The sequence below is a fragment of the Corvus hawaiiensis genome, chromosome Z (assembly GCF_020740725.1).
Source record: "Corvus hawaiiensis isolate bCorHaw1 chromosome Z, bCorHaw1.pri.cur, whole genome shotgun sequence".
Taxonomy (NCBI): Eukaryota; Metazoa; Chordata; class Aves; order Passeriformes; family Corvidae; genus Corvus; species Corvus hawaiiensis.
The window spans coordinates 784,862-802,611 of NC_063255.1; the positions used below are offsets into that span (position 1 = coordinate 784,862).

A 17,750-nucleotide genomic window follows, 5' to 3' on the forward strand; every position below is an offset into this window, starting at 1 on the left:
GGCCGGTGTCACGGCCGCGGCTCCCGGAGCCAGCCCCGCCGGAGGTGCCCAGAGCCCCGCTCCAGCTCCAAAGCCGCCCCAGCTCGCCGAGCGAGCGGCAAGCCCCGCGTTCCGCGGCGGCTCTGCGCGGAAAGCTGGGAATTGAGGACTGGGTCCTTACAGGACGACGCTCTGGGGCGGCTGAGCGCTCCCTCTCGTCCACCTGTGGAAGTGGGGGCTGCGAGCAGCTCCGAGCGCACATCTGCAATCCCGATTTTCCCGGGGCTTTGTCATCCCTGGGTCTAGAAGGCGCGGGCTGTGACACCAAATCCACAGGGATCCTCCGCGGGGCCAAAGGCAGGTTACTCCTTCCCTCACCAGAAGGAAAGGGAAGGCTTTTCCCATTTTAGCGGCCCCTCTGGGGCCATCTGCAGGTGTGCGCATTCCCACCGGGTGGGAACGCAAGTGGCAAAGGAAGGACAGAGGGACCAAGAGTCCAACAAGGAGTGGCCACTGCGTTGTTGCCGGGGGCTGCAGGTCCTGGCCAGCCCCAGAGATGGCAAAGCCCATCTGTGTGGGCAGAAAATTCCATGCAATTGTAGAATCATGGAATGGTTTGGGTTGGAAGGGACCTTAGAGCTCATTCCATTCCAACCTCCCTGTCACGGGCAGGGCCATTGGGAAGCATCCAAAACATGCCGGCAATTTCAGAACCAGTTTGAGCAAAATCCCATGAAACTCCTTCCCAGGGAAGGTTCAGGCTGGCTATTAGGAAAAAATTCCCTACTGAAAGAGTGAGGAAGCCTTGGAACAGGCAGGGCGGGAGTGCCCATCCCTGGAGGCATTTAAAGCTGTGTGGATGTGGCACCTGGGGACGTGGGTCAGCAGTGGCCTTGGCAGTGCTGGGAACGGCTGGACTTGGGGGTCTTAGGAGGCTTTTCCAACCTGAGTAACTCTGAGCCGCAGAGCAGGAATCCCTTCTGCTTCCCCAGGGCTCTCGTGGCCCCTGGCTGGCGGGGCAGCTGGGTTTTCCAGGCTCTCTGCACGAATCTGGGGCCGCTCTCCTCATTTTATGCAGATGCGCGGCGGGTTCATCCCGTGTTTGGGATATTGCTGTCAGGAACTGTCTCGGGAAACTTCTGCAATATAAATGAACCAGCTGGTATTAGGGAAAGTGTGAAGCTCTTGTTTCCCTCCTCGGGGCTGGGGGAAGGGAAGGGGAGTGGATGTGCTGCAAGGTTTGTCGCATCGAGCCGACAGATTCCGCACTCGGGAATGTGGCTCCGGCAGGGTCCAGGCCACTCTGATGGGTTTTTTTGCTCCGCCACCCTGTTCCAGGAAATCTGCTGATCTTGTCGCGCCGCGTCGCTCGGCAGCTGTTCCTCAGCCCTGTGGCACATTTCCATCTCGTGAGCGCTCTGCTGGGAATTCCGCTGGGAAGCGGGGCCTCACCGCCCAGCCCGGCCTCCTGAGCGAGTTCAGGGACCCTCAGCATGAACTTGTCCACGCTGCCGCTTTGGGCTCATTTCCTCATCTGGGAAATCCAAAATACCCAATGTGAGCGGAATTTTTCCAATAGAAAATCAGGGTCATGATTCCCACTGCTCCGAGCCGGAGACCTGGGCTGGGGGATCCTGGGGGTGCACAGGATTGGCCCTGCAGGGATGTGCGGGCCCTGCTCCCTGCACGTGGGATCCCTGTGCTTTGGATCCGCTCTTCCCTCTGGGATGGGGAGATGATGGATCCCCTTACACCCGCCAGTTACTCGCTTGTTTTCCAGCTGGGATGATCGGCACAAGCAGTGAAGTCCGAGGAACAGCTCAGCGCTGCTGTGGGGGATCCACCCGGGGGCTGCCTCCAGCACGTCCTTGCTGCTCCTGATGTCGGGCCACTCCTTTGGGGTGCTCCAGCCATCCTCTCCTCCCCACTCCCCGATTCTTGGGAGTTTTTCACCCTCCTGGGGATCCCGGCTGTGACGTTTGCAGCCTTTTGTCGCACCCTCGGCCAGACTGGGAGCAATCAAAAGTCATTTCCATCCAGTGCCGGGAGGCAGCCAGGGGTCCCCTGGAGCTCCTGCTTCCAGGAGAGCAGAGGAGGAGGAAGCGCCAGCTCCCGGAATCAGGGAATCACAGCCCATCCCGAGCACACCCCGAGCACATCCCGGCAGCCCGGGCCCTGATTTAGAGGCGGCTGCTCCATTGCCTCTGTTGGAAGTGGTGCTGTCAGCAATATCCCACGAGTGATTTCTTTATCAAAGGTCATTACCAATTATTTTGTAAAGAACTGACGCTCCGGTAATGACCTGATTTTATCTTTTTTTTTATGTAGGTCATTTATATTTCATTATTGTCATGTTATGGCCTATCTGCTCCCAACGAGGCACACATTAAACACAGCGCCGTCGCCTCCGTGGCGCAGTTATTGCCCCATATTTCATCTCCCAGTTTATCTCCTGCTCTGGAGAGCATCACTCCTTGTTAGCTGAAGTGCTGGATAAACACACACGCTCCTCCCCAGCACTTGCCCTCTGTATTTCCTTCCCTGCGGACAGCAGCAAGGAGTTTCCTACTGGTTTGGAACCTAGAGCTGGCTGCAGGTACCTGGATGTTCTCACATCGCATCGCAGTGAGAGGAGCCCCGCTACTCCCACAAGGAATCGCTGGAATTGTGTTGTCTTTGCCTGTGGGACGATCCACATGGTGACTTCTTTTATTGAACCACAGGTAGGTCCTGCATCCCCTCAGCTTGCTTCTCCATTCTCGGGGTTGCTCAAGTTCCTGTCACCGAGGCCTGTCCCAGTGCCACTCTTCTAACGGGAAAACTCTCCTTACCACGGAAGCAGGACGTGGACGAAGCTTTTTTCCCAGGACTTTGTGTGTGTGACTCTGTGGCAGGGGAAGTCCTGTTATCTGCTAAAGCCTCCCAATGGATGCACAGGCAAGGAGGAAAATAGCTCCTCACACACATGGAGTCTCAGGCCCAGCTGGGATCTCTCAGCTAAAAACAACAGTGACGAACCCAAAAAAGCCCCCCCAACCCCTCAAATCTCGGGAAAGACAGTAATTCCCACCGCAATCTGTTCTTTCCATGCTGCCTGGTTTATTATTAACCACCACTACTCTTGATTTCTCGTGGCATCGCACCGAGTAGCAATTCCTAGAAGGAATGTCTGGGGTTGGAAGCTGTGTGTAAAACGTGTTTAGGGGGGAAGAGGGTCAGGGCTGCCTCTCTGATCCGTAACCAGGGGCGTCACACTGTCGGGGTTCAGGACAGCCACTGCAGAACCCATTAAATGTGGCAACTTCATCCCTGTTAAATCCTGCTGGGCTTCGGGGCTGCTCTGCTGTTCCTCACATGGCTCTCCAGTTTATCCTGACTGTCTCCTCCACACATGCGGGAAGGAGTGTGGAAGGGAAAACGGACTCGTCCAGCTCATAGATAGCATTGCTGTGGGTATTAAATAAGGACACAGCATAAAATGTATTTTATTTCAGGCTCAGAAGAATCAGGGCCCCATCCTGCCACCATCCTTTCCTTTTGGCAGCATCCTCTTGGCTCAATAATCGTCATCGTCATTCCCTCACCTGACCCAAGGAATTCCAGTGGGAATAGCAGGTGCATAGCAGGCAATAACGCCCGACAGTGCTTGGTGTTACCCCCAGAGCCTGGAATGGGGGAACTGGGGCTGCCAGCTGGGGGGAGACTGGCTCCTGATCCAGGGCTCCCGCTCCAGGGGTGCTCCCAACCCATGAGCACGGCTCCAGGCGGCCGGGCTGGGGCTCTGCTCCCGGGCATTGCTGTGAGGAGCCGCCTCAGCCTGCAGGTGATGCGGGGTCCAGCTGCCATCCAGCTGTGGACCTCACAACATTCCCATGCTCCTGTTGCTGCTCCAAGTGGCCAGAGAGTTAATGAATGGCAATTCTGATTAAGCACAGGAGCACCCCGAAAGGAGCTGCTCCTGCATGACCTCACCCTTTTTCCCCAGCTGGACGCCAGGCAGGAACATCCTGGAGCGCAGGGCAATAGCTGTAATGGCTGTCCTTTGCCAGATGTGTGACCGAGAGCAGATGTGACAGATAAGCCAAGAAGGAGCGCGTGTCAGCTCACCCAAGGGCTGGGAGCGCGGCCCCCGCTCGCTCCCGCACCGCTCCCGACCTGCTTGGAAAGCCAGGCACGCAGGGCTTGCGGGGGGTTGATAAATCAGCGGCTCCCTCGCAGCATGGGGGATGTTCTGCTGAAAAAATAAAGCGCCGAAAGAAAGGGTGACCTGACAGATGCCAGGAGAAGTTACGGAGCCAGGCTGCGGATGATGGATGCTGCGGGTGCGAACAGGAGATGTGAGACACGACACCGGCTCCGGGAAAGGTGACAACAGCTCCGGCGGCGCGGGAGCCGGGGACAGAGCCGCGGGGAGCGGGAGGGGGGACGTGGCACAGCCCGAGCCCGGCTGCGGGCGGGGAGCGGGGACAGAGCCGCGGGGAGGGGACAGAGGAACATGGCCCAGCCTGAGCGGGGAGCGGGGACAGAACCGCGGGGAGGGGACAGGGGAACATGGCCCAGCCTGAGCGGGGAGCAGGGACAGAACCGCGGGGAGGGGACAGGGGAACATGGCCCAGCCCGAGCGGGGAGCGGGGACAGAGGGACATGGCCCAGCCCGAGCGGGGAGCGGGGACAGGGGAACATGGCCCAGCCTGAGCGGGGAGCAGGGACAGAGCCGCGGGGAGGGGACAGGGGGACATGGCCCAGCCCGAGCGGGGAGCAGGGACAGAACCGCGGGGAGGGGACAGGGGAACATGGCCCAGCCCGAGCGGGGAGCGGGGACAGAGGGACATGGCCCAGCCCGAGCGGGGAGCGGGGGCAGGGGGACACGGCCCAGCCCGAGCGTGGCCGCAGGCGCGGAGCCGCAGGACCCCGCGGGAGCGGCCCGGGCGCGGCGGGAGGCGGAGGATGGCCGCGGCTCCCGGGCACGGCGGGGAGGCTCATTTTATGCATAGGTGACTCTGCCAGACACGTCTCGTGCTCTACTTAGCATTTCGCCTCCCCTGCCGCCGTGGCATGTGCGGGCGCAGATGGCACCATTTATCTTTCATTCCCTTTCCCACTGGCAGGTAGGGCGGGACACGGGACACCCCCGCGGCCCCTCACAGGCCCTTCCCAGGCCCCTGCACCGGGTCCGGCTCCTGCCCGCGCCTGCTTTGCCTATTCGCTGTGTGCTCCAGACAAACGCGACCTGGGAAAAGTTGTTTTGACTCAGTGGCCCTTGCTCAGGGTGCTGTGAGCAGGAGAGGGAGGAAGGAGGGATGCACGGCCTGTGGATGCAGGAGCACTGGCCATGCTGGCCAGCTGATCACAGGATCACTGAGCTTGGGAAAGACTCCCGGGTTCATCGGGTCCAAGCTGTGCCCGATCCTCACCCTGTCCCCAGCCCAGAGCACTGAGCGCCACGTCCAGGCCTTCCCTGGACGCCTCCAGGGTGAGGAGGTCCCCCCTGAGCCTCCTTTGCTCCAGCCTGAGCCCCTTTCCCAGCTCCCTCGGCTGCTCCTGGGGCTCCAGCCCCTTCCCAGCTCCGTTCCCTTCCCTGCACACACTCCATGTCTCTCCTGTCCTGAGGAGCCCAGAACTGATCCCAGGATTAGAGGTTTGGCCTCAGCGGTGCCCAGCCCAGGGGTCAGGCACTCCCTGGGCCTTCTGGCCGCGCTGATTTAGATTTCCACAAGACATCCCTCAAATGCACAGAGCAACGTCGATCACAGCAGCCCCCCTTCAGCTCGGGCAAGACTGGGATTGTTTCAGCTCCCAAACTTCTCACATAAGGCAGTCATTTCCATCCAAATGGGCCCCTGTTTGATAACTTCATGAAGGTTTTACCCAGCTTAATTAAAGCAGCAGCCCGGCCTTGTCCACCAAATAAGGCAAAGAGTTTTAAAATATTACACTCAATTATACTTATAAATCTTGCCCAGGTAATGAACATATTCTTCAGATTGCAGAAGAGCCGGACACTTATCTTACTCCTAAAGATAAACCACCACATCCATATAATGCATTGCTAAGCCTCCCTCTTCCCAGCCGCAGCGCCCAGAATCCCATTTTCTATTAAATAATAATCATTGTAATTAATAGACTGGTTATTTTATCTCCCTAATCTGGTTACAGCCATTTATCAAAGGTATGTAAATGAGGGCGGCAGAAAGCCGTTCATTATGATTTTCCAAAGGGCCCGTGTCTCTCGCTGGAGCATGGAAAATGTAATTCTCTTGAACTTAATAAGATACTTGACTTCGTGTCATTCCCGGGAAGCAAATCCAGTCAAGGCTTGGCTTTTTTTCTGTCACACTCAATTTGTTTGACTCACAATTCCCCATCAGTTCGGGCTGTTCTCCACACGCGCTTCCCGGGGCCGTGCCGGATGCCACCGCTGGAGGGCTGGGGTGTGGATTTGGGGATGGGATCCGGCCCCCTGGCCGCTCCCTCGTCCCAGGGGAATGACATTCCCTGCATTCCCGGGCACCCCACGCGGTGCCAGGGCACAGCCTCTGCCAGGCTGGCCCAGGCTGCCCAGAGAGTTTGTGGATGGCTCATCCCTGGAAGTGTTCCAGGCCAGGCTGGACAACCTGCTCCGGGGGAAGGTGTCCCCACCCATGGCAGAGATGATCCTTAGAATCCCTCCCAGCCCGAGCGAGGAGCAGAGCCCTCGGTGACCATGGTGTGTGTGTGAGGTTTCCACACCGTTAATTCCAAACCACCTGGAAAGGAGAAGGAAAACATTCCAAGGTGTCACACAGCCCCTGACAGCAGCGGCGCGGGCTCCCGATGAAAGGGAGCTGATTAATGACAGCCCCCGAGATAAGTGGCACTTTACCCAACTTTCCCCGTTGATGTATGATGACATAATGTCCCCTCCAATTAATGACAGGGACATAAAACACCTGGATTGAGCGCAGCAGATGTTGCTTTCCTGGTTAAACGCATGCAGAGATTGGCTTTTAAAGGATCAATGGGAATGGGGCTGGGATTTGTTCTCCTGTTTTGTCCCACGTGTGAGCACGGGAGGGAACGGGCTCCTTACTCCCAGGAGTAACTCCCGGCTCACCTCGGAGCATGTGCAGGCCTCAGGGTTATCCGTGCTAAAGCCTTCTCTCCCAAAGGAGCCCCAAGCGACTTCCAAACACACGGGGAGGGTTTGAGATATCTACAGGAATGGTGTCACCCAGACAGCCAGGCTGGGAGAGCTGGGAATGCTCAGCCTGGAGAAGGGAAGGATTCAGTGAGACCTCAGAGCCCCTGCCAGGGCCTGAAGGGGCTCCAGGAGAGCTGCAGAGGGACTGGGGACAAGGATGGAGGGACAGGACACAGGGAATGGCTTCCCAGTGCCATCCAAAGGATGCTCAAAGCCTCTCTCCCTTGGCTTTGGAGTGTTTTCTTCCCACTCACTATAGGAAGCAGTGTTGCATTGTCCCATTGTTTGTCACCTACCTGCTGTCCCCACGTGATCCCAGGCCCGGGGAGGAGCCCCCAGAACCCAGGAGCTGTCCTTGCCCTCAGCTCCCGCGCTAATGAGCAGCTCCCACTTCCCAGGCCTGCGCTGTGCCTCCAGAGCCTGGAAAGATGGGAGCTGCAGATGGGCTCCACGGAGGAGTTATTTATAGAGCACAACTGTTCCCAGCCCTTCCAATCCACTGCGAGGCTTGCAATATTAGGCTCGGCTCTTAAAGGCCCAGTTTCTGTGATTCCCGAGGATTCGGAAGGTGTGGGAATGTGGGAACTTCCTGGGAGCAGAGAAATGCTACAGGACATTTCCTAGGAGTGAGCAGCCTGGGAATGACCCTTCCCTCCTCCTCCTCTTGGGGATCAAAGGATCACCCCCAGGTGTATGTCAGAGGGGAGCTGGAATCCTCAAATGCAGGGCCACCTCCCACTGGCCCCAGCTCAGAGCTGCCATTCCAGACCATTCCTGCCAGGATCTCCTGGCCCATTGTTTGGGAATCGCTGCGTTTCCCTGGGGAGCTCAGAAGGCTTTTCCTGAGTGCCACGTCCCCAGATTCCTCCCCATCAGTGAATCCCTGTGACACCAAATCACCTGCCAGTGGATTTACCCTTTTTTGCCTTGGTCTCTGCCAAAAAATTCAACAGCAAAGGTAAAAACTTCTTCTCCTTCACTCCTCCACTGAATCCAATAGGCAAAACCCCACTTTATTGTGGTTTCCCCCCTTTCTGCTGCACTCACCCTTCGCAGCACCCGGGGAGGACAGATCCCACTCTGGCACCTCGTGGTGGCTGTGTGGAGGCCGCAAAGCACAGGAACATCCCAGCTCCTAGACAAGGAACAAAAATCATGTCAATTAGCGCAGCTCTCCTAAAGATCCTAAAATGTTGCTTCTGTAAGTCAGGCTGAGGCAGAGAATTACATTCATTTCAGCCTCCTGAGATTTGAGAAGAAGTTCGAGTTCCTGGTCGAGATAAATAAGATTTCCTTAAAGCAGTTTAACAGCTGCACCGAAAAAAAGGGGAGGAAAAAAAGGGAAAAGTGAAGACATCCATTTTCTGCAATCAGTGGCAGGTGCAAGTCAAGGGCATGGCCTTTAGCAGGACCCAGGGCTTGGCCGGAGCTCTGCCAATTAATCATCCAGCAAAATGCACTTGACAGCTTGGAGAAGGCTCCAATTCCTTTTCTCATGATTGCGCTGCTAATTTGGTCTTGGAAGTTACGGAGAGCAGCAGAGACTTGGGGAAAAGCTGTCAAGGCTTTGGATACTGGGGGTTTGCAGCATTTTAAGCTGGTTCAGGCAGTCAGAGCTCGCTGGGGAAGGATTCCCTCAGAGCTGGGAGTTCTCCCCAGGGTTAATCTGTGCCCGTTTTCTTTGGGGAGTGACAGAATTCCCTCTTTTGTTTCATCCCCATTTTATTTCAGGCAAAGCTGGTGAGGGTTGGTTCCCGAAGGCACAACTGGAGTGCCAAAGACCCCGTGGAAAGGGGACACGCTGCTTCCAGGAGGTGCTCAGATGATCTCCAAGGCATCCCTGAGAATGACTCCAAGGACTCAGAGCTGCCTACAGACCAGTGGGGATCCCAGGGCGTCCCCTTAAAACCCATGGAAAAAACGAGGAAGCAGGCACTGGTGTGTTTGAGAGGTCACTGTTATACCGGGGGTGAAGAGGGACACTGAGAAGGGGCAGGCGAGCAGTAAAATTGGGATGAAATCCTGCTGTGGGCGTGGAGCCGTGGTGGTGGGATGTGGGCTGTCCTGACAGGGATGTTTGTGCCGATCGGTGCCCAAGTGCACATGCTGCTCCTACACTCCCAGAGCCCCAAAATCACACATTGTCTGGTGGGAAAATCCCCAAGGGGAGGTCCTGCCCCTGTGCTGAGGGCGCTCAGAGCGAGCCACCAGAGCAGCTCTACCCCGTGTTTCCCTCTTCCCTCCAGTGAAGTTGTTTGGTGCCGGCGTCTCCCAGACTGGAGCGGCTCTCGGGGGATTGGGGCAGGAGCTGGCACATGTCACTCGTGCTTTATGTAAGGTCTGGCTGCCGTTGCTATTTTTAGGCCCGTTAATAAAAAGGATTGTTCATCATTATAGCGGCTTAGCAGGCACAAATCGCAGCCCCGGCGAATCTTCGGGGGAAGTGAGGTGATTCATCCCACTAATCCCCGCTGCAAAGTCCCTAAATCTCAGCTCCAGTAAGTGGGTTGGAGGCTGAGACCTCTGGGTTCCTCTCTCCGCTTGCTTCTTGGGATGTCATATTTCCTGGTTTTGTTCCTATTTACCCCCCAAAGCCAGACCCTGAGCCCTACAGCTCCACCTAAACCTGAGCAGTCTAAATAAGCACGGGAAGGGAAAGCTTCTCTTTTCCCTTGGAATAGAAAAATAACCATGAAAAATGCTTTGTCCTGGAAGCAGCACCAGCAGTGAATTATCCCGGCAGCTGGACAGAAAGGGTGGGAGGTGGGAATGGGGCTCCCTCCTTCCAGGGGAACACGGACAGCCAAGCACGGGCCGGAGCTGGGATGGCTCAGGGAGGGAGGAAGCACAAGGAACGTGGGGTTACTCTGGAATGAACAGGCAGGCGATGGAATTTGCACAAACACAGCCACTATCCAGCACTGTGGAATTTGGAATCTCAATGAACGAAGGAAGATCACGGAATCACAGAATCTCCTGAGCTGGAAGGGACCCACAAGGAGCAGCAGAGTCCAGCTCCTGATTTATTCTGGGTTCTCAATCTCCATCTATTATTCCCACCAAAAAAAGAGATGAGCTCTTCAGTGAGAAAGGCGGAGAGGGACAAGGAGAATGAAAGTTCTTGGAATATTGCGAGTATGTCAAGCCCACAGGGACCTGAGGATGTTCCCCTTGGCACCGAGGCAGATCAGTGATTAAATGACTTGAGGTTGTCTCCAAGGCTCTTCTTGGTAGAGATATCTGAGTTTTCCGCTCACCTTCCAGCTTCCCAGCAGCATCTCCTTGCTGTGTCCACAGGGACCCTCCCCATAGGGAATGCCATGGGGGGAAAATCCACCAGTGTCCCTCGAATTCCCTTTCTGCCCCACCCACCCAGCAGGGCTGTGGGGTCACTCTCTTGACCTCGGGAATACAAAGGGAATTTCTGGGAAATCCTTTCCTACTGAACCCCATGGCTGTGGAGATCTTCCCACTCCAGCCCTGCCCCTCCATCTTCCTCACGGCGTTCCAGCCAGGATTAAATTAGGATTACATTTCTCAGCCTCCGAAAAAAGCCCAGGAAAGGATGAAATGGGGGATTAACAGTCTGGGGAAATCTGCTGGTTGCTCAAAGATCTTGACCGGGTAATATGGAGATTTTGGGAAATTAGGAGTTTGAAGTGCTGCTTGCAGCAGCCTGAGCTGGGCTTACAGCTAAACCCCCTAATCCCTTGGATTCCCAAGTCCATGTGAAGAGCTGGAAGGTGCTGCAGGATTCCTCTTTTTCCCAGAGCTGTGTACTTTTTACGGGATGCTGTATTTCCCTGTGTGCTGGCTGTGAGCAGTCAGGGTCTCCTGGTGAGGCTTGGAGCAACCTGGGATAGTGAAAGGTGTCCCTGCCCATGGATGGGGTGGAATGAGATGATCCTTAAAATCCCCTCAACTTAAACCATTCTGGGATTCCGTGGCTCTGTGACCTAAATCCATCCCCAATCCATGAACTGGTTAAACCCTCCTTTGCCTCATTACCCGCGGCTGGAATGTGGCACATTCCACGATTCACCACCATAACAACAAACAACAATCAACAACAGCATTCTACTCCCCGAGTTCCACAAAAAGGGGATTCCTGCCGATGTCTCGTGGCTGGGAAATGAGGCAGAAAGTGTTAACAGGAGAGCAGGTCTGAGTCCGGGAGCGGCTCCGCTCCTGCTCGGGAGCGCAGCTGGGAGCCGGCACAGCCATGCATCTTTATTAGCAGCCATCCCGGGCAGCTGCGCGCCGAGCGGGAAGGACGCGGCAATTACTCTGCCGTACCTGTCCCAGGGACAGGTGTGCGGTGCCAGCAGTGGTTCTCTGGCTCGCTGCAGCTCCCCGAGATGGATGGAAATCATTACACTTCCGCCGAGTCAGCACAACAACACTGATGCCGCATGATCCGGCTGGTGGTTTTTCCAGGGGGGAATACAGACCAGGAGCTTGCTGGAAAACCAAGGGCACTGCTCAATAAATCTCTTACTTAAAGATTTGGGGGAGGGTTTTATATTTAATGACGATTTTCCAGTCTTTTGTCACCCAGGCCATCCCATGCTTAGACGATGGGACTTTCTCCAACAGGACACGTGGGAAAGTAGATAGGAATTAGGAAAAGGTGGGAATTAAGAAAGAATGGGTTGCATTAGGCCATGGTAGAAACAGCTACGTTTGGAATTAAAGTGGCATTAATTGGGAATAACTTAATTTTCTGAGAGTGAAACTGAATTAAATCCATTCCAAAGTGCAGTCGGGATGTGCTCTAAGAAACACTGTGGCTTGGGATACGATCACTTAATAAACCACATTCCCTCAATTTGGCTGTGGTTTGGATTCATGGAGTCATTCCTTTTATTATTCCTAAGGCTGCCTGGCAGTGAGGATGGGTGTGGATGGTATGGATGGGTGTGGATGGGTGTGGATGGTATGGATGGGTGTGGATGGTATGGATGGGTGTGGATGGGTATGGATGGGTATGGATGGGTATGGATGGGTGTGGATGGGTATGGATGGGTGTGGATGGGTGTGGATGGGTGTGGATGGGTATGGATGGGTATGGATGGGTATGGATGGGTGTGGGTGGGTATGGATGGGTGTGGATGGGTGTGGATGGTATGGATGGGTGTGGATGGGTGTGGATGGGTGTGGATGGGTATGGATGGGTATGGATGGGTATGGATGGGTGTGGGTAGGTATGGATGGGTGTGGATGGTATGGATGGGTATGGATGGGTATGGATGGGTGTGGATGGTATGGATGGGTATGGATGGGTGTGGATGGGTATGGATGGGTATGGATGGGTGTGGATGGTATGGATGGGTGTGGATGGGTATGGATGGGTATGGATGGGTGTGGGTGGGTATGGATGGGTGTGGATGGGTATGGATGGGTGTGGATGGTATGGATGGGTATGGATGGGTGTGGATGGGTGTGGATGGCATGGATGGGTATGGATGGGTGTGGGTGGGTATGGATGGGTGTGGATGGGTGTGGATGGGTGTGGATGGGTGTGGATGGGTGTGGATGGTATGGATGGGTGTGGATGGGTGTGGATGGTATGGATGGGTATGGATGGGTGTGGATGGGTGTGGATGGTATGGATGGGTATGGATGGGTGTGGATGGTATGGATGGGTATGGATGGGTGTGGATGGGTGTGGATGGTATGGATGGGTATGGATGGGTGTGGATGGTATGGATGGGTATGGATGGGTGTGGATGGGTGTGGATGGTATGGATGGGTGTGGATGGTATGGATGGGTGTGGATGGGTATGGATGGGTATGGATGGGTATGGATGGGTGTGGATGGGTATGGATGGGTGTGGATGGTATGGATGGGTATGGATGGGTATGGATGGGTGTGGATGGTATGGATGGGTATGGATGGGTATGGATGGGTGTGGATGGGTATGGATGGGTGTGGATGGTATGGATGGGTATGGATGGGTGTGGATGGGTGTGGATGGTATGGATGGGTATGGATGGGTGTGGATGGGTATGGATGGGTATGGATGGGTGTGGATGGGTGTGGATGGTATGGATGGGTGTGGATGGTATGGATGGGTGTGGATGGGTATGGATGGGTATGGATGGGTATGGATGGGTGTGGATGGGTATGGATGGGTGTGGATGGTATGGATGGGTATGGATGGGTGTGGATGGGTGTGGATGGTATGGATGGGTATGAATGGGTGTGGATGGTATGGATGGGTGTGGATGGGTATGGATGGGTATGGATGGGTATGGATGGGTGTGGATGGGTATGGATGGGTATGGATGGGTATGGATGGGTGTGGATGGGTATGGATGGGTATGGATGGGTGTGGATGGGTATGGATGGGTGTGGATGGTATGGATGGGTATGGATGGGTATGGATGGGTGTGGATGGTATGGATGGGTATGGATGGGTGTGGATGGGTATGGATGGGTATGGATGGGTATGGATGGGTGTGGATGGGTATGGATGGGTGTGGATGGTATGGATGGGTATGGATGGGTATGGATGGGTGTGGATGGGTGTGGGTGGGTGTGGATGGGTATGGATGGGTATGGATGGGTGTGGATGGGTATGGATGGGTGTGGATGGGTATGGATGGGTGTGGATGGTATGGATGGGTATGGATGGGTGTGGATGGGTGTGGATGGGTGTGGATGGGTGTGGATGGGTGTGGATGGTATGGATGGGTGTGGATGGGTGTGGATGGTATGGATGGGTATGGATGGGTGTGGATGGGTGTGGGTGGGTGTGGATGGGTATGGATGGGTGTGGATGGTATGGATGGGTATGGATGGGTGTGGATGGGTGTGGATGGTATGGATGGGTATGGATGGGTGTGGATGGTATGGATGGGTATGGATGGGTGTGGATGGGTGTGGATGGTATGGATGGGTGTGGATGGTATGGATGGGTGTGGATGGGTATGGATGGGTGTGGATGGTATGGATGGGTATGGATGGGTATGGATGGGTGTGGATGGTATGGATGGGTGTGGATGGTATGGATGGGTGTGGATGGGTATGGATGGGTGTGGATGGGTGTGGATGGGTGTGGATGGGTATGGATGGGTGTGGATGGTATGGATGGGTATGGATGGGTATGGATGGGTGTGGATGGGTGTGGATGGGTATGGATGGGTGTGGATGGGTGTGGATGGTATGGATGGGTGTGGATGGTATGGATGGGTATGGATGGGTGTGGATGGGTATGGATGGGTATGGATGGGTATGGATGGGTATGGATGGGTGTGGGTGGTAGGGATGGTGTGGATGGGTATGGATGGGTGTGGATGGGTATGGATGGGTGTGGATGGTATGGATGGGTATGGATGGGTATGGATGGGTGTGGATGGTATGGATGGGTATGGATGGGTGTGGATGGGTATGGATGGGTATGGATGGGTGTGGATGGGTATGGATGGGTATGGATGGGTGTGGATGGTATGGATGGGTATGGATGGGTATGGATGGGTGTGGATGGGTGTGGATGGGTGTGGATGGGTATGGATGGGTGTGGATGGGTGTGGATGGTATGGATGGGTGTGGATGGGTATGGATGGTATGGATGGGTATGGATGGGTGTGGATGGGTATGGATGGGTATGGATGGTATGGATGGGTATGGATGGGTGTGGATGGGTGTGGATGGGTATGGATGGGTGTGGATGGGTGTGGATGGGTATGGATGGGTGTGGATGGGTATGGATGGGTGTGGATGGTATGGATGGGTGTGGATGGGTATGGATGGGTATGGATGGGTGTGGATGGGTGTGGATGGGTATGGATGGTATGGATGGGTATGGATGGGTATGGATGGGTGTGGATGGGTGTGGATGGGTATGGATGGGTGTGGATGGGTATGGATGGGTGTGGATGGGTGTGGATGGGTATGGATGGGTGTGGATGGGTGTGGGTGGGTGTGGATGGGTATGGATGGGTATGGATGGGTGTGGATGGGTATGGATGGGTGTGGATGGTATGGATGGGTATGGATGGGTATGGATGGGTATGGATGGGTGTGGATGGGTGTGGATGGGTATGGATGGGTATGGATGGGTATGGATGGGTATGGATGGGTATGGATGGGTGTGGGTGGTAGGGATGGTGTGGATGGGTATGGATGGGTGTGGATGGTATGGATGGGTGTGGATGGGTATGGATGGGTATGGATGGGTGTGGATGGGTATGGATGGGTATGGATGGGTATGGATGGGTATGGATGGGTATGGATGGGTATGGATGGGTGTGGGTGGTAGGGATGGTGTGGATGGGTATGGATGGGTGTGGATGGGTATGGATGGTATGGATGGGTATGGATGGGTATGGATGGGTGTGGATGGGTATGGATGGGTATGGATGGGTGTGGGTGGTTATGGATGGGTATGGATGTGCCAGAGGCTGGGGCTCAGTTCCAGCTAGGGGCCTGGGGAATTCCAGGTGTGCAGGAGCTCCTTGACACCTGCTGTGAGGGATTCATGGGGCAGGACACCTCCAGTTACCTCATTTCAAGGACTGCAATCTGGATTTTATTTGGTAGCTAAAAGAAAATTCCCCTTAATGCGGAATTACAGCAAGGAGTGTTGGAGTCAGGGAAAGTAGCAACCATTGTGCTTTTCCTTGGAAGTTCCCTTAAAGGATTTAATTTATATTTTTGATGATGAGTGAAATTTTTTTTTTTTTTTTTGCTTAAAAAAAAGAAATTAATCAGCTGTCAATGGTGCAGATTTAAATTCTGTATTCACTACTGTTTAATAATCCCATTCCAGAATAATGCATTAAGGAGGAAAAGAAGCCAACCCACTCCATGTGGCTTTGGTCTGCCTGGAGGACTGGCACTTGAATCCTCCAGATGAAAGGCTCCCACTTTTATCCCTCCAACGACTCCGGCAGCCCCCGAAACTAAAGGACTTGAAGGGGAATAATTGGCTCTTTAGAGGAGCAGAGCTGAACAATGTCCTCGCTGCCTCTCGAGCTCTCTCCTGCATCTGTCTCGGCGTTCCCTGCTTTGTATAAATAAATTAAATAATGGGACCTACAGGATTAGATCACAAAAATATTCTCCCTTTACACTTTGTTCCACATTAATTTCCAGATGGCTGTTCTGGCTGAGGGGAAGGAGAAGATCCCAGGCTGTGCGGACCAGGAACGGGAGGGGGACCCGTCCCTGCCTTTGTCTGGGTTCATTGTCAAGACACCACAAGCTGTTGTCCCTAAGAAAAATGTGAGGAGAGGCCTGCATTTTCTTCCCAATATCCTAAACTCGCAGAGCAGAGGGGAAACATGAGGAAACGGAGGCAAAGTCCTACGGCTGATTTTCCTTCCTGCCCGGGATGTGCTAAGGATGCTCCGAGCTGGACCGGAGCGCTCCTGACTCCGTTGGGTTCATCCCGGGCAGGCTCGGGCTCCCGGATCCCGGCTGGAGCCAGCCATCCTCACCAAACCTTGCTCAGGGCTCGGTGCCAGGAGGGTTCCGCCGGGCCGAGCAAGAATTCAGTGCTCACTCGAGCTGCAAACATCCCCGAGCTGGGGCAGCACGAGGTTACCGGCACTTCTGGCCTACTTAAGCCCTATTTTAAGACTGGAAATGGGGCTTAAATGCCGTGCGGGCTGAGTAACACCCTCAGGGCAGAGGTGAGCTCCCGCCCAGGATTTTTTAACCCCTTCTTTAATTCCCTGCGTGCACTCCTGGTGCGTTTGCTCCATTTCTGCCTCCCATCGGAGCCGTTCCCATGCCCTCCTCCCTCAGCCGGAGCAGCCGGCAGCACCACTGCCTGTGCCAGCCCAGCTCCGGAGCGCCTTTATTGCACAGCTCTCTGCAAATCCACCCCGGAGCCGCTGCACCCGGGGGGGGCCCTGTCCGGTCTCCCAGCCAGGGAACACGTGCCGGAACCTGGAGATGGGACCTGAATCCTTGGGACGTTCATGTGAGCACAGACACGCTGCACACGGGATCCAGGGAACTTCAGGCACACGTGGAAGTGGAGCTGCAGACTCCTGGGGGTGTTTGGGATTTGCCAGCACCACACACTCCAGATAAATTTGCTCACCTGGGCTTCCTAAAGGGCAGAACCTCTGCTCTGGGCATCCCATCGAGGCACAGGCACCATCCAGGGAAAGCTCAGTGCTGCCAAGGGCAGGCTGCAGCTGAGCAGGAGCATGGGATGGGAAGGCCCATCTCATTCCAACCCCTTCCACCAGCCCAGGTTGCCCAGATCTCCATGAACTTTCTGCCCTGTACCTTGCTGTGTATCCAGAGGCATTGTTGGAACCCGGTGTTCCTCTGGCTGAAATCCAAGCGTGGGAAGGATTTGCGCCCTCAGAAGGGCTGTTTCCATCACCCCCCAAAGAGAATTAAACACTGCAGAATTCCAAAACAGCCTTTTCCCTGCTTTTCCTCCCGCTCACATCAGTTCAGCACTCCACTTATTATTGGGATTTTTCTCCTGTGACACTTCTTAGGCTCAGAAGTGACCGAGGCCCCAAAGACAGGGGAGCTCAGTTCTTTTTTGACACCAAGAGATCTCGGGCTTTGTGTGCATCTGCTTTTGTTTCATAGCTGGAAGTGAACTGGAGCTGCTCTTTC

At 55.0% G+C, this 17,750-nt stretch overlaps 2 long non-coding RNA genes across 3 annotated transcripts in view; one reads left to right on the plus strand and one right to left on the minus strand.

Moving 5' to 3' along the window:
* The window catches only part of LOC125319673, a 107,351-nt gene that overhangs the window by 20,243 nt on the left and 69,358 nt on the right, over nt 1-17,750 (minus strand). For both annotated transcript variants that reach the window (XR_007200853.1, XR_007200854.1), the window contains exon 8: nt 8,207-8,294. This is a non-coding gene — a long non-coding RNA (uncharacterized LOC125319673). The remainder of the gene's footprint in view (nt 1-8,206; nt 8,295-17,750) is intronic.
* On the plus strand, nt 3,199-11,987 carry LOC125319672. The gene is made up of 2 exons (XR_007200852.1): nt 3,199-4,344; nt 8,891-11,987. It is a non-coding gene; the product is annotated as an uncharacterized LOC125319672 (long non-coding RNA).